At 42.9% G+C, this 12,208-nt stretch overlaps 1 pseudogene; it reads left to right on the forward strand.

Moving 5' to 3' along the window:
* Positions 1-10,183: 10,183 nt before the first annotated feature.
* On the forward strand, positions 10,184-12,125 carry LOC109877829 (vimentin pseudogene; annotated as a pseudogene).
* Positions 12,126-12,208: the final 83 nt, after the last annotated feature.

Here is a 12,208-nt window from a genome sequence, read left to right on the forward strand (position 1 = left end):
GTTGATTCTTCACAAAAAAATACAGTTTTATATCTTTATGTTTGAAGCCTGAAATGTGGCAAAAGGTCGCAAAGTTCAAGGGGGCCGAATACTTTCGCAAGGCACTGTATATCAAATCCATCCTATCTTGACAAGATCGCAGAGACACACTGACTGGCACACAGACATTGTGGAGCTAAGAGATACACGCTTGACCTCTCCCCTCTCTCCGGCCCAAGCAACTTAGTCTTGACATAGAACAGATACTGCAACCCCGCCACAGTATTATACAAAAATAACATTCTGATGAGAAGTAACTTACAAACATATGATGAATATAAAACATCTTACCTATGTTACCAACTAATTCTGATTATTCCCCAACATATCCAAGAAGTCGGATTTCCTAACCTAATACAGCCAATAATAAGCACCGCACTCTGTTGACATAGCAAGTTTCTCGTAACAACTTGAGGATTTTACATTTTTTTGGTGGTCGTCCTAAAACTTGTTTTTTCTCAGGTTACAAAAAGCGAAATTAGCATGGCAAGCTGAATTAAACGTAAAAGGCTTTGAAAATAAAAAGCTTGGTATACGCTCAGTGCTCTGTTGACATTTCACAGATGTACATTTGTTTTTGTGGGAAATCCCCAAAAATTATAAAAGGAATTTTGAGTTAATATGAAGCGTACACTAAAATATGAAAACATGTCTCAAAATCAATATCCATCTTACCTTGATTGTTTTAAGTCCTGCGGATTCGAGAAGAATGACGACGAGTTCAACGGAAAAGTGAGCCTGTCAGCTAGCCAGTAGCCTTAATTCTTACACAAAATTCAACCTAGCTGATTTTGATGAAGTTTTCCCGATTTTCCCCGATTTTCTTTTTACCCCTTTTTTCTCTGGCCTCCACTGATTTAGTCACCTTAATTCTAGCCATCCTAGAAGGGTAATAACTCCAATAACTTTTGAACGGAGTATAATTGAGACATTTGGACCATCCTTCTATCTACACAATTAACATTATTTTTACCCATTGGTCAAAAGATGGGTTTTTGATTGGACACCCGAGATATAAACTCAGCAAAAAAAGAAACGTCCTCTCACTGTCAACTGCGTTTATTTTCAACAAACTTAACATGTGTAAATATTTGTATGAACATAAGATTCAACAACTGAGACATAAACTGAACAAGTTCCACAGACATGTTGTCACGATCGTCGTATTGAGTAGACCAAAGCGCAGCGTGAATGCATGATTTAATAAAAAGATGGAAAAAACACAAAGTACACTAAAACAAACAAACTAACAAGACGAACGTGACTGCTAAAGAAACACACTGCTAACAAGCAACAATAACCCACAAACTCAAACTGGAAAATGGCAACCTAAATAGGTTCCCCAATCAGAGACAACGATAAACAGATGCCTCTGATTGGGAACCAATCCAGGCCACCATAGACATACAATATGCCTAGACTAGACACACACCTAGACATACAAAACCCTAGATGAGACAAAAACACACATACCACCCTCGTCACACCCTGACCTAACCAAAATATATAAAGAAAACAAAGAATACTCAGGTCAGGGCGTGACACATGTGACTAACAGAAATTGAATAATGTGTCCCTGAACAAAGGGGGGGTCAAAATCAAAAGTAACAGTCAGGATCTGGTGTTGCCACCAGCTGCATTAAGTACTGCAGTGCATCTCCTCCTCATGGACTCTACCAGATTTGCCAGTTCTTGCTGTGATATGTTACCCCACTCTTCCAGAAAGGCACCTGCAAGTTCCCGGACATTTCTGGGGGGAATTGGCCCTATCCCTCACCCTCCGATTCAAGAGGTCCCAGACGTGCTCAATGGGATTGAGATCCGGGCTCTTTACTGGCCATGGCAGAACACTGACATTTCTGTCTTGCAAGAAATCATGCACAGAACGAGCAGTATGGCTGGTGGCATTGTCATGCTGGAGGGTCATGTCAGGATGAGCCTGCAGGAAGGGTACCACAGGAGGATGTCTCCCCTGTAACGCACAGCAGAGGATGTCTTCCCTGCAATGACAACAAGCTCAGTCCAATGATGCTGTGACTCAACGCCCCAGACCATGACGGACGCTCCACCTCCAAATCGATCCCGCTCCAGAGTACAGGCCTCTGTGTAACGCCATTCCTTTGACGATAAACGCGAATCCAACCATCACCCCATGTGAGACAAAACCACGACTCGTCAGTGAAGAACACTATTTGCCAGTCCTGTCTGGTCCAGAGACGGTGGGTTTGTGCCCATAGGCGCCGTTGTTGCCGGTGATGTCTGGTGAGGACCTGCCTTCCAACAGGTCTATAAGCCCTCAGTCCAGCCTTTCTCAGCCTATTGCGGAGAGTCTGAGCACTGATGGAGGGATTGTGCGTTCCTGGTGTAACTCGGGCAGTTGTTGTTGCCATCCTGTACCTGTCCCGCAGGTGTGATGTTCAGATTTACCGATCCTGTGCAGGTGTTGTTACACGTGGTCTGCCACTGTGAGGACAATCAGCTGTCCGTCCTGTCTCCCTGTAGCTCTGTCTTAGGCATCTCACAGTACGGACATTGCATTTATTGTCCTGGCCACATCTGCAGTCCTCATGCCTCCTTGAGCAGGGACCCTGCAACCTTTCTTTTGGTGTTTTTCAGAGTCAGTAGAAAGGCCTCTTTAGTGTCCTAACTTTTCAGAACTGTGACCTTATTTGCCTACTGTCTGTAAGCTGTTAGTGTCTTAACAACCGTTCCACAGGTGCATGTTCATTAATTGGAAACAGTCCATTACAAAAGATAGGGTCCTGAAAAAGGGACGTTTCTTTTTTTGCTGAGTTTAGTATACTGTGATAAACCTCTGACAGTCCTGCACAGATGCGATCACTATATGCGGAGTACACTGTATTACAATTTATAAAAAAGCACATAAGTGTCTATAACAATTAACTCTATGAATTTGTAAGGAAGTATACTTTATTTTTGTGTGTTCTTGCGCTGGACTACTGCTGTGCTATATGCGGCATTTGTGAATTTATAAACTTGTATTTTTATGTTCTCACTCTGCAGATTAGTAAAATACCAGGTGGTTTGAAACATACCAGCATGGAACCAAAACATTCAACTAACTGTGACAAGGAGTTTAGTTACATGTGTTAAATGTTGAATAAGGTATAAAATGTCTTTATTTCTTAGTTTGTCTTATTACATCTATTCACAACAGGTGTGTTTGCCTCAGAAATAGAATGCCTAGAAAGTAGTTAAATCCTCTCCACAAGGCTATGTGACTGGGAAATTCATGAGTACACTCAATATGGCTGATCTGTATTGAGGAATGCCATTCTAGGGATTCTATTGCTATGTTTTGCCTGCTTGCTCATTGTAAAAGTACAGTATTAGTATGTAACAGGAGAGCCAACTTCAGTTTTTTCCAACACCGACTCCACCCGACTGTCTCAGCAGGATTTTAAAAGAAAATTCCAAAACGCATCACAAGCATCATACTGTGACACTTTCTGTATTTTGAAAGTTCTATATCTTGAAAACTTGATTGCTGACATCCAAAACATTTTGGGACTGCATCAACAGTGGACTAATGAAGCAAACACCAAAATTACATTTTTGAGTGGTATTTTTCTTTAAAAATCAAATGCAGCTGTTTTTATCTCTATCAAAGCATTTCTCTGTAACAATTAAGTACCTTACTGTGATTGCTTTCAATTAAAATGGTCAACAATAAACCAAAATAGCTTCTTAGCAAAGAGAAATTTCCCAAGCAAGAATGTTGCTAGGACTTTTCTAGGAGTGGTCTTAAGTGGGGAGGAGAAAACTCGCTATTAATGGCATTGGTTTGGAACACTTATTGGTCTATTAACTAATTTATCACCTGGTGATGTCACCAGGCAGTCCAAAACTCCATCCCACCAAAACAGGCTGAAGTCTCAGGTGGTCTTTTCAAACAGCTGTAACACTAAAAGGGCATTAACACAATTTCACAGTTTTATTCCAACGATTGTAGAAATATACACTCAGTCTTGGGATGGTGATTTAGAAAAATATAAATACAACATGCAAAATGCAAGCAGAAATAAAAACATGGTCATAATAAAATAACACATTTATCAGTAATAAGGTTCTCAATCTGCTTTCTGAATTGCCCTAGAGCAGTTATTCCCAAACTGGGGTAACCCCGACAGGATTGCGCGTACTCCCAGGGGTATGCGAAATGCCGTCGGGGGTACGCCAAATAAAAATTGGTTTCACATTTAAATACATATATTCTTTTTTAAATTCTTAAAAAATAAATAAAAATAATAATAATTTCCCTTCACATTTTCAAACAGTCCATTTATATTTTCCAACAGGGCTATAAGTGTGGGTGAGGTGTTTTTCTTGCCTTAGTAGCCTCGTGTCACTGCCAAAAATAAAATGGAATAATCTAGTGTTCAGCAAAATAACAACACAATGTCAAATACAGGTAGCATAGTCAAATAATTAACATCCAATCACACTAACTGTTACTCTCTCGCGGGAATTCTAGCCAAACGTAGCTGCTGCTCATGTTTGTATCTGTACTGATGGCGCAAAAGCCATGACAGGGAGACATAGTGGAGTGGTAATGCACGCGTGTGCAAGCAGTTGCTACCGACGCCACTTGGGTACACAGCAGCATCCACCTAGAGGCTCTTGCTGCCAAGGGAATGCCTGACAGCTTGAAAGATGTTTTGGACATTACAGTGAAAATGGTTAACTTTGTTAAAGCAAGGCCCCTGAACTCTCGTGTATTTTCTGCATTATGCAATGACATAGGCGGCAACCATGCAATGCTTTTACAACATGCAGAAGTGCGTTGGTTATCAAGTATTGACACTTATGTGTTTTACATTGAGAGAAGAGCTTAAAGTTTACTGACCATAATTTTCACTTGTCTGACCGCTTGCATGATGACAAGTTGGGACATGATGTACGGGACAAAATTGAGGCTATGATTAAGAAGTTGGAGCTCTTTTCTGTCTGCATTAACAAGGACAACACACAAGTCTTTCCATCTAGAGTTAGCCATCCCCGAGACTGGGTGTGGTAACTAATATGTCTACAGTTTAGTAAAGATGCAGAGACCCACCTGTTTTGAGCCACAACATTTTTCAATTGGTTGGGGTTGCCTGTTTAACATGTTATTTTGGCATTAATACTTGTCACATATCAGTTTAAAAACAATGTAAAACAATTAAAATAAAAAAAGCTCTAATAAAAAATCATTGAGTTGCTGAAAAGAGCCCGTTGCTAAAAATCCGAGGGTGGATTGCACTTGGATTTGCACCTGAATGACACGTTTTAGCCTTTTTAAGATAGGTGTTAAATCCTCACAATAATCCTGTAAGAGTGGTTTTAGGAAAAGACATGACAAAACAATATGTACTTTCTGCCTGGGCCACTCAAGGACATTCAGAGACTTGTCCAGAAGCCACTCCTGAATTGTCTTGGCTGCTTGGCTGTGTGCTTAGGGTTGTTGTCCTGTTGGAAGGTGAACTTTCGTCCCAGTCTGAGGTCCTGATCGCCCTGGAGCAGGTTTTCATCAGGGTTCTCTCTGTACTTTGTTTCGTTCATCTTTCTCCCGATCCTGACGAGTCTCCCAGTCCCTGCTGCTGAAAAACATCCTCACAGCATGATGCTTCCACCACCATGCTTCACCGTAGGGATGGTGCCAAGTTTCCTTCAGACGTGACGCTTGGCATTCAGGCTAAAGAGTTCAATCTTGGTTTAATCAGAACAGAGAATCTTGTTTCTCATGGTCTGAGTCTTTAAGGTGCTTTTTTGGCAAACCCCAAGTGGGCTGTCATGTGCCTTTTACTGAGGGGGAGCTTCCGTCTGGCCATTCTACCATAAAGGCCCGTTTAGTGGAGTGCTCCAGAGATGGTTGTCCTTTTGGAAGGTTCTCCCAGAGGAACTCTGGAGCTCTGTCAGAGTGACCATCAGGTTCTTGGTCACCTCCCTGACCAAGACGCTTCTCCCCCTCTTGCTCAGTTTTGGGAAGAGTCTTGGTGGTTCCAAACTTCTTCCATTTAAGAATGATGGAGGTCACTGTGTTCTTGGGGACCTTCATTGCTGCAAAAATGTTTTGGTACCCTTCCCCAGATCTGTGCCTCGTCACAATCCTTTCTCTGAGCTCCATGGACAATTCCGCCGACCATATGGCTTGGTTTTTGCTCTGACATGCACTGTCAACTGTGGGACATTATGTAGATGGTTATGTGCCTTATCAAATCATGTCCAATCAATTGAATTTACCACAGGTGTACTCCAATCAAGTTGTAGAAACACCTCGAGGATGATGAATGGAAACAGGATGCACCTGAGCGCAACTTGGAGTCTCATAGCAAAGGGTCGGAATGCGTATGTAAATATGGTATGTTTTCTATTTTGAATAAATTTGCAAAATTGTCTCAAAAACCTGTTTTCGCTTTGTCATGATGAGATTTTGTGTGTAGATTGATGAGACATTTTTTTATTTAATAATAAGGCTGTAATGTAACAAAATTTAGACAAAGTCAAGGGGTAAGAATACTTTCCGAATGCACTGTATGTGATGTGCAAAAGACGCTGCTGAATGTGTTGGCCAGGTGGAACAACTCCTTCATTCTGCAGAACAGCAATGTTGGCCTTTACGCCTACAGGAGTGAGCTGTTGAGGATAGTGGCTTATTGGTGATTTTTGTCTACTCATTTGACATAGGTTATATTTGCCATTGCTAAAGCAACTTTAATTGTCCTAATGCTCCTCTCTGTGAAGTTATATATTTTTTTATTTGTACTGGTCAAGCGACAACTGAGCAAGCCAAATAAAAACCTTCAGGTTATACTCCATCTCTGACACTAACACCTCTATTCCAGTCTCGTAAAAGTTATTTTTCTTCGCTTTTATTGGTTGCGCCGTTGTAAGTAGAGCGTTGAAGATTCCCCAAGAGCTTTAAAGGGATGGTTTTGACCATATGAGCACTGAGGCTGAGTACAATTGGTATTTATCAATGGTTATCGCCTACCAGTGTGTGTATGATGCTTGTGTGATTGATTTATCCAACACACTTTTCTATGCGTACACCATTCTAAATTCCATTTGTAAGTACTATTATTGAATAGTTTCTATGCAATATTGATAAATGAGGCCCCTGGGATTTTCACACGACAGAGTCTAGGGATTACCGGTAATGGTGCGACAAAGGAGAATGGCAAGAATTGAGCAAGCTAACAGGCAGTCCACAAACAGGAAAATGACGGCACAGTACAACAGTGGTGTGCAGAACGACATCTTAGAATGAACAACTCGATTATCCTTGTCATGGATGGGCCAACCAGACAGGGTTCCACTCCTATCAGCTAAAAAGAAGAATAAGCGGCTCCAGTGAGAATGCGATCATCAACACTGGCCAATTGAGGAGGGGAAAAACATCCCCTGATCCGACGAATCCCGGTTCCTGTTGCGTCATGCTGAATGCTGTCAGGATTTGGAGTAAGCATCATGAGTCCATGGCCCCATTCTGCCTGATGTCAACAGCACAGGCTGGTGGGGGTGGTTTAATGGTGTGTGGAATGTTTTCCTGGCACACATTAGGTACCTTGATACCAATTGAGCAACCTTTCCATGCCTTGTGCCTAGTTAAATAAAGGTTAAATAAAATTAATTAATTAAATGTCCTGAAGAATTCAGGCTGTTCTGGAGCAAAAGGTGGGAGGGGGTCGACCCAGTACTAGATGGGTGTACATAATAAACTGGCCACTGAATTTATATAAAACACAGGAAAATCTAGTTTTTGACTTATCTGGGTCTTTAAGGCAACAAGTTATTTTCATTATATCAGATCCTCAGCGAGACAGGTGACATGGTCGTGGCTGAGAGATGGAAATAGGACTGAAGGCATTGATAGTCCCCATAGACACTACCTGTGGGTGTGTGTTAGCTGTGCGTGTAGTCATATCAGCTCTCTGTCGATGAGTGCCAAAGGCATCTTAAATCAGCAGTCACGGGCATGATAAATAAGGTTAGACAAGATGCTTTTTCTAGATTTTTTTATCTAGGAGAAACTCACACAAAGAAAAATGAACATGACTTGCTTGTCCACATAGTTTTTTTATTGACAAATATATAAAAATCATTACTAGGTCAAAGTAGTTTCCCTAAAATGTCAGTCTTATTGTGACCACAGATAGCAATGCACTGTTGTCACTGCATATTATCATATTGACACAGATTGCCATATCTAGAGACAAATGTTTTTTTCCACACCCTTCTGCCACTGTCACTTAAACCTGGAGTCAAAAGGGAAACAGAGCACTTCAACCACCTCTAAAAAAACACCCTCTAAAGTCACAGAAAACACAGTCAGACAATTATCAGTTTCCAGTGGAGGTTAGACCACAAACTTCCGTGACTTATTGTAAATCTGCAATGCGTTAAGTAGGCACACAATGTATCAGTAACCGCAAGGTGGTATTACCTGAACTCATCACTCCGCATGCCGTTTATGCTCATTTTGTTTTTTTAAAAATGTTCTCCTCCTCCCTACTTCATCATGACCCTGGACTCCATGCAGTATACTCTAGAGAAACCAAAAAGTGAACACTGTTGCTGGACATCCTAGTGCCACTCCCATATAGACTTTCGGCGGGGAGGAGTCAGTCGTCTGCATCCCAAATGGCACTCTATTCTCTTTATAGTGCACTTTTGTCCAGGGCCCGCAATGGGAAACCCATGGGTCTCTGGTCAAAAGTAGTGTACTACATATTGAATAGTATGTAGTAGTGCACACCACATAGGGAATAGTATGAAAGTGTTTGCACTCACTACTGTAAGTCGCTCTGGATAAGAGTGTCTGCTAAATTACTAAAAATGTCTCCATGACTCGTGTCACAGCAGAGGCCCAAGCCAATTAACAAGCACCCTAGAGATTGAACCTGCTCAACGCCAATGCCCACACAGGGGAACGAGGCTGACTGGGGCTGGAGGCATTAAAACAGATATTGTACAGAGATAGACCCACACACACAGCACACCAATGTTAGCAGCTAGCTAATCATGAATCCCTATTAAATATGTGGTACATTAAGGCATTACTTAAATCTTATATCCATGAATGTAGAGGCCTTAGCAGGGGAATGAGTCTGACCTGGGCCGGAGGAGTACAAATAGATACACCCACACAAAGCTAGATAGCAGTGATGATTGGCTATCTACTGAACATGCGGTATTTATTCACCCTCTCTCTGGTCAAGAGAAGACCAAAGATTGAGGCCTTCACAATGGAATGAGTATGGGGCTATAGGCATGGAGGCAGCATACAGATACACCCACATCACACTAATGCCAGCAGCAAGCTAATCCTGACTCACTACAAAACATGTGGTATATCAATGTATTAATTCCTAATTTGGTGAAGACATGTCATCTTATATCCATGACTGTAGAGCCCTCACAGGGGACTGACATCTTGGGCCGGAGGAATCACAGACACAGATAACACCCACAGACACAGCACACATCTAGCTATGTAGCTAATGTTAGCTAATACAAGAGTATTACTTCACCATTTGGCCAACTAAAGTAATCTCATGTCCATGAATGAAGAGATGAGTGAAAATGGCATGACAGGAGGGGTTGTAAAAGGGATTGCAATGTGATTTGAGTGTGCGAGCGAACTGTAAAAACTAAAGAAACCAAATTGTCTCATGAAATGCAGATTTCTATTTTTGACAGTTCAGATTACGACTTTTAAACATCTCCAAACATTTCAATAGTGCTCAGTTGCATGTGCTTTAGACCACTTTACTGACAAATAGTGGTTGTCCATAGTTCTAATATAAGTTTTTCTTAATGTGCACAGAGGCAACTGAATCTAAAATATCAAGGAATAGATTTACTATCATTATAACCCTATTTGTCATAACACATTATCCTGAGACTACATGGAGACTCAAATGAAGCATTACCCTAATGCTCTCCTTAACACCGTTCCCAGCATTAGGAAGACTCTTGTTATACTTGGAGAGGGTTAATTGTTCAAAGAATGTCTCCACTGCAATGGTGTCTGACATCTTGATTGTATGAGGGAGGCTACCGTGAAGCTATGTCGGAAAGTCTTACAGGAAAATCTGTTGCCAAAGCACAGTCACTTCGTCAGTGTTTCCCAATGTGCTAGATGGCGTCCATACCCTCCCGAGTCCCTAGTGGTGCCCTAAGTAAGAGTGAAAAATAGCGGGCATACATCCTCATATCACTATTTCACACGGAGGCGTGAGCCGCACAAACTCCACCCGTCACCGCTACTAACAACGCAATGCTAGCTAGCTAATGAAGACTGTTGTGCTGCAGGTCTTTGGAAGAGAGTGATGATCCACATTTAAAACATGTCAAAACCCTGCAAGAGTTTCAAGGGAGTCCGAGACATTCTTTGTGACCCTATAAAAGACACGGGTCGATCTGAGAGACTGTCAGTACAGTAATAAGGTGGGCCAGCCAGCAAAGAAAGAGAACACAAGAGGCCTTCAAATCCTTTTGGTGGAACTGGAACTATACTCAAGAAACAAAATCTGATTCTAGAACACATTTTGTAACACACTGAGAAGCAAACATGAGAGGAGCTTCCTATTCCCAGAAATCCCAGTCACTGCAGGTGAGCGGCTCTCGTAGCAGTATGCGGGTCCAGAGCCCCTCTCCCTCCCGGTGTCGCGGTTCCTCGTACAACAACAGTGGACGGTCCGGGTACCAGGGCGGCAATTTGTCATCCGCCGTGGAAATCGGCACAGAGATACACCAGCAGCATGCCAACGAGAAGGAGGAGATGCAGGAGCTGAACGTGAGGTTCGCCGGCTACATCGAGAAGGTTCAGGCCCTTGAACAGAGGAACGCCCAGCTGACTGCAGAGCTCGCCGCCCTACAGGGCCGCTTCAAGGGAGGCCCCACCGGCATCGGAGAAGAGTATGAACTCAAGTTCAAGGAGATGAGGGAGCTGATTGAAGCTTTGACCAATGAGAAGGGAGCTGCTGATATCGAGAGGGGATACATTGAGGAGGAGGTGGAGGTGTGGAGGCTGAAACTGGAAGAGGAGCTGGCACTGAAAGGTATGATACCAGTCCCACACTGATCACTGGCTGGGGAGATCTACTGATCTCGATCGTCTTCCATATTGACATTATTGTATGATGATATAAACCAAATTTCCATGAAGAACGCAGGATTTCTAGCTATAATTTTATTCCTTGAATAATCAAAACGCCAAATTTGACGACACAATGTTTCTAGACATACCATTGGTTGATTGAGATTGCTTGTACTCGTAGGGATGTATGATCAGCCAATGTTTTGTCTACATACACCAAGTGAACCTGATCGCAATACTATAATATCATTGTTGTTGTAATGTTTTAAAACATCTACTCACCTCCCCCATTTATCCATCTCCAGAGGAGGCAGAGATGATCCTGAGGGAGTTCCGTCAAGACGTAGACAATGCCACCCTGCAGAAGGCGGAGCTTGAAAAGCGTGTCGAACAGCTGGTGGCCGAGATCGAGTTCCTCAAGAAGCTTCACGACGAGGAAGTCGCCGACCTCATGAAGCAGATCGAGGACTCCAAGGTGACTGCGGAAATTGACGGTGACCGCCCAGACCTGGCCGCATATCTGCGCAACATGCGTGCCGAGATCGAGGCTGTGGCGGCCAAAAACGTACAGGAAGCCGAGAAGTGGTACAAGGGCAAGTTCGAAACCCTCAAAGAGGTTGCCGGCAAGAAAGAAGAGCAGATGAAGTCAATTAAAGAAGAGATCACCACTTTCCACAACCAGGTGACAGACCTCCAGAACCAGATTGATGGGCTGAGGGCACGCAACATGGCCCTGGAGCAGCAGCTGGAGGACATGGAGATGACCCACATGGATAAGGTCGGAGGCCTGGAGGGCATCATTGCCCAGCTGGAAAACCAACTCTGCGAGACCAAGCTGGAGATGGGCAAGTACCTGGCTGACTACCAGGAGCTGCTGCATATCAAGCTGAAGCTGGATGCTGAGATAGCCGTCTACAGGAAGCTGCTGGAGGGAGAAGAGAGCAGACTGGGGATCTCGGCAAGGAAAGAGCCAGAAGTTTAAGGTGGGTTGATCACCGATGGCTGGGTAACTGTAGTGTCCTCAAAGTCTAAGTGGTGCTTTGATGTAGAGAAAGAGTTACAGTG

The sequence above is a fragment of the Oncorhynchus kisutch genome, linkage group LG23, assembly GCF_002021735.2.
Source record: "Oncorhynchus kisutch isolate 150728-3 linkage group LG23, Okis_V2, whole genome shotgun sequence".
Lineage (NCBI taxonomy): Eukaryota > Metazoa > Chordata > Actinopteri > Salmoniformes > Salmonidae > Oncorhynchus > Oncorhynchus kisutch.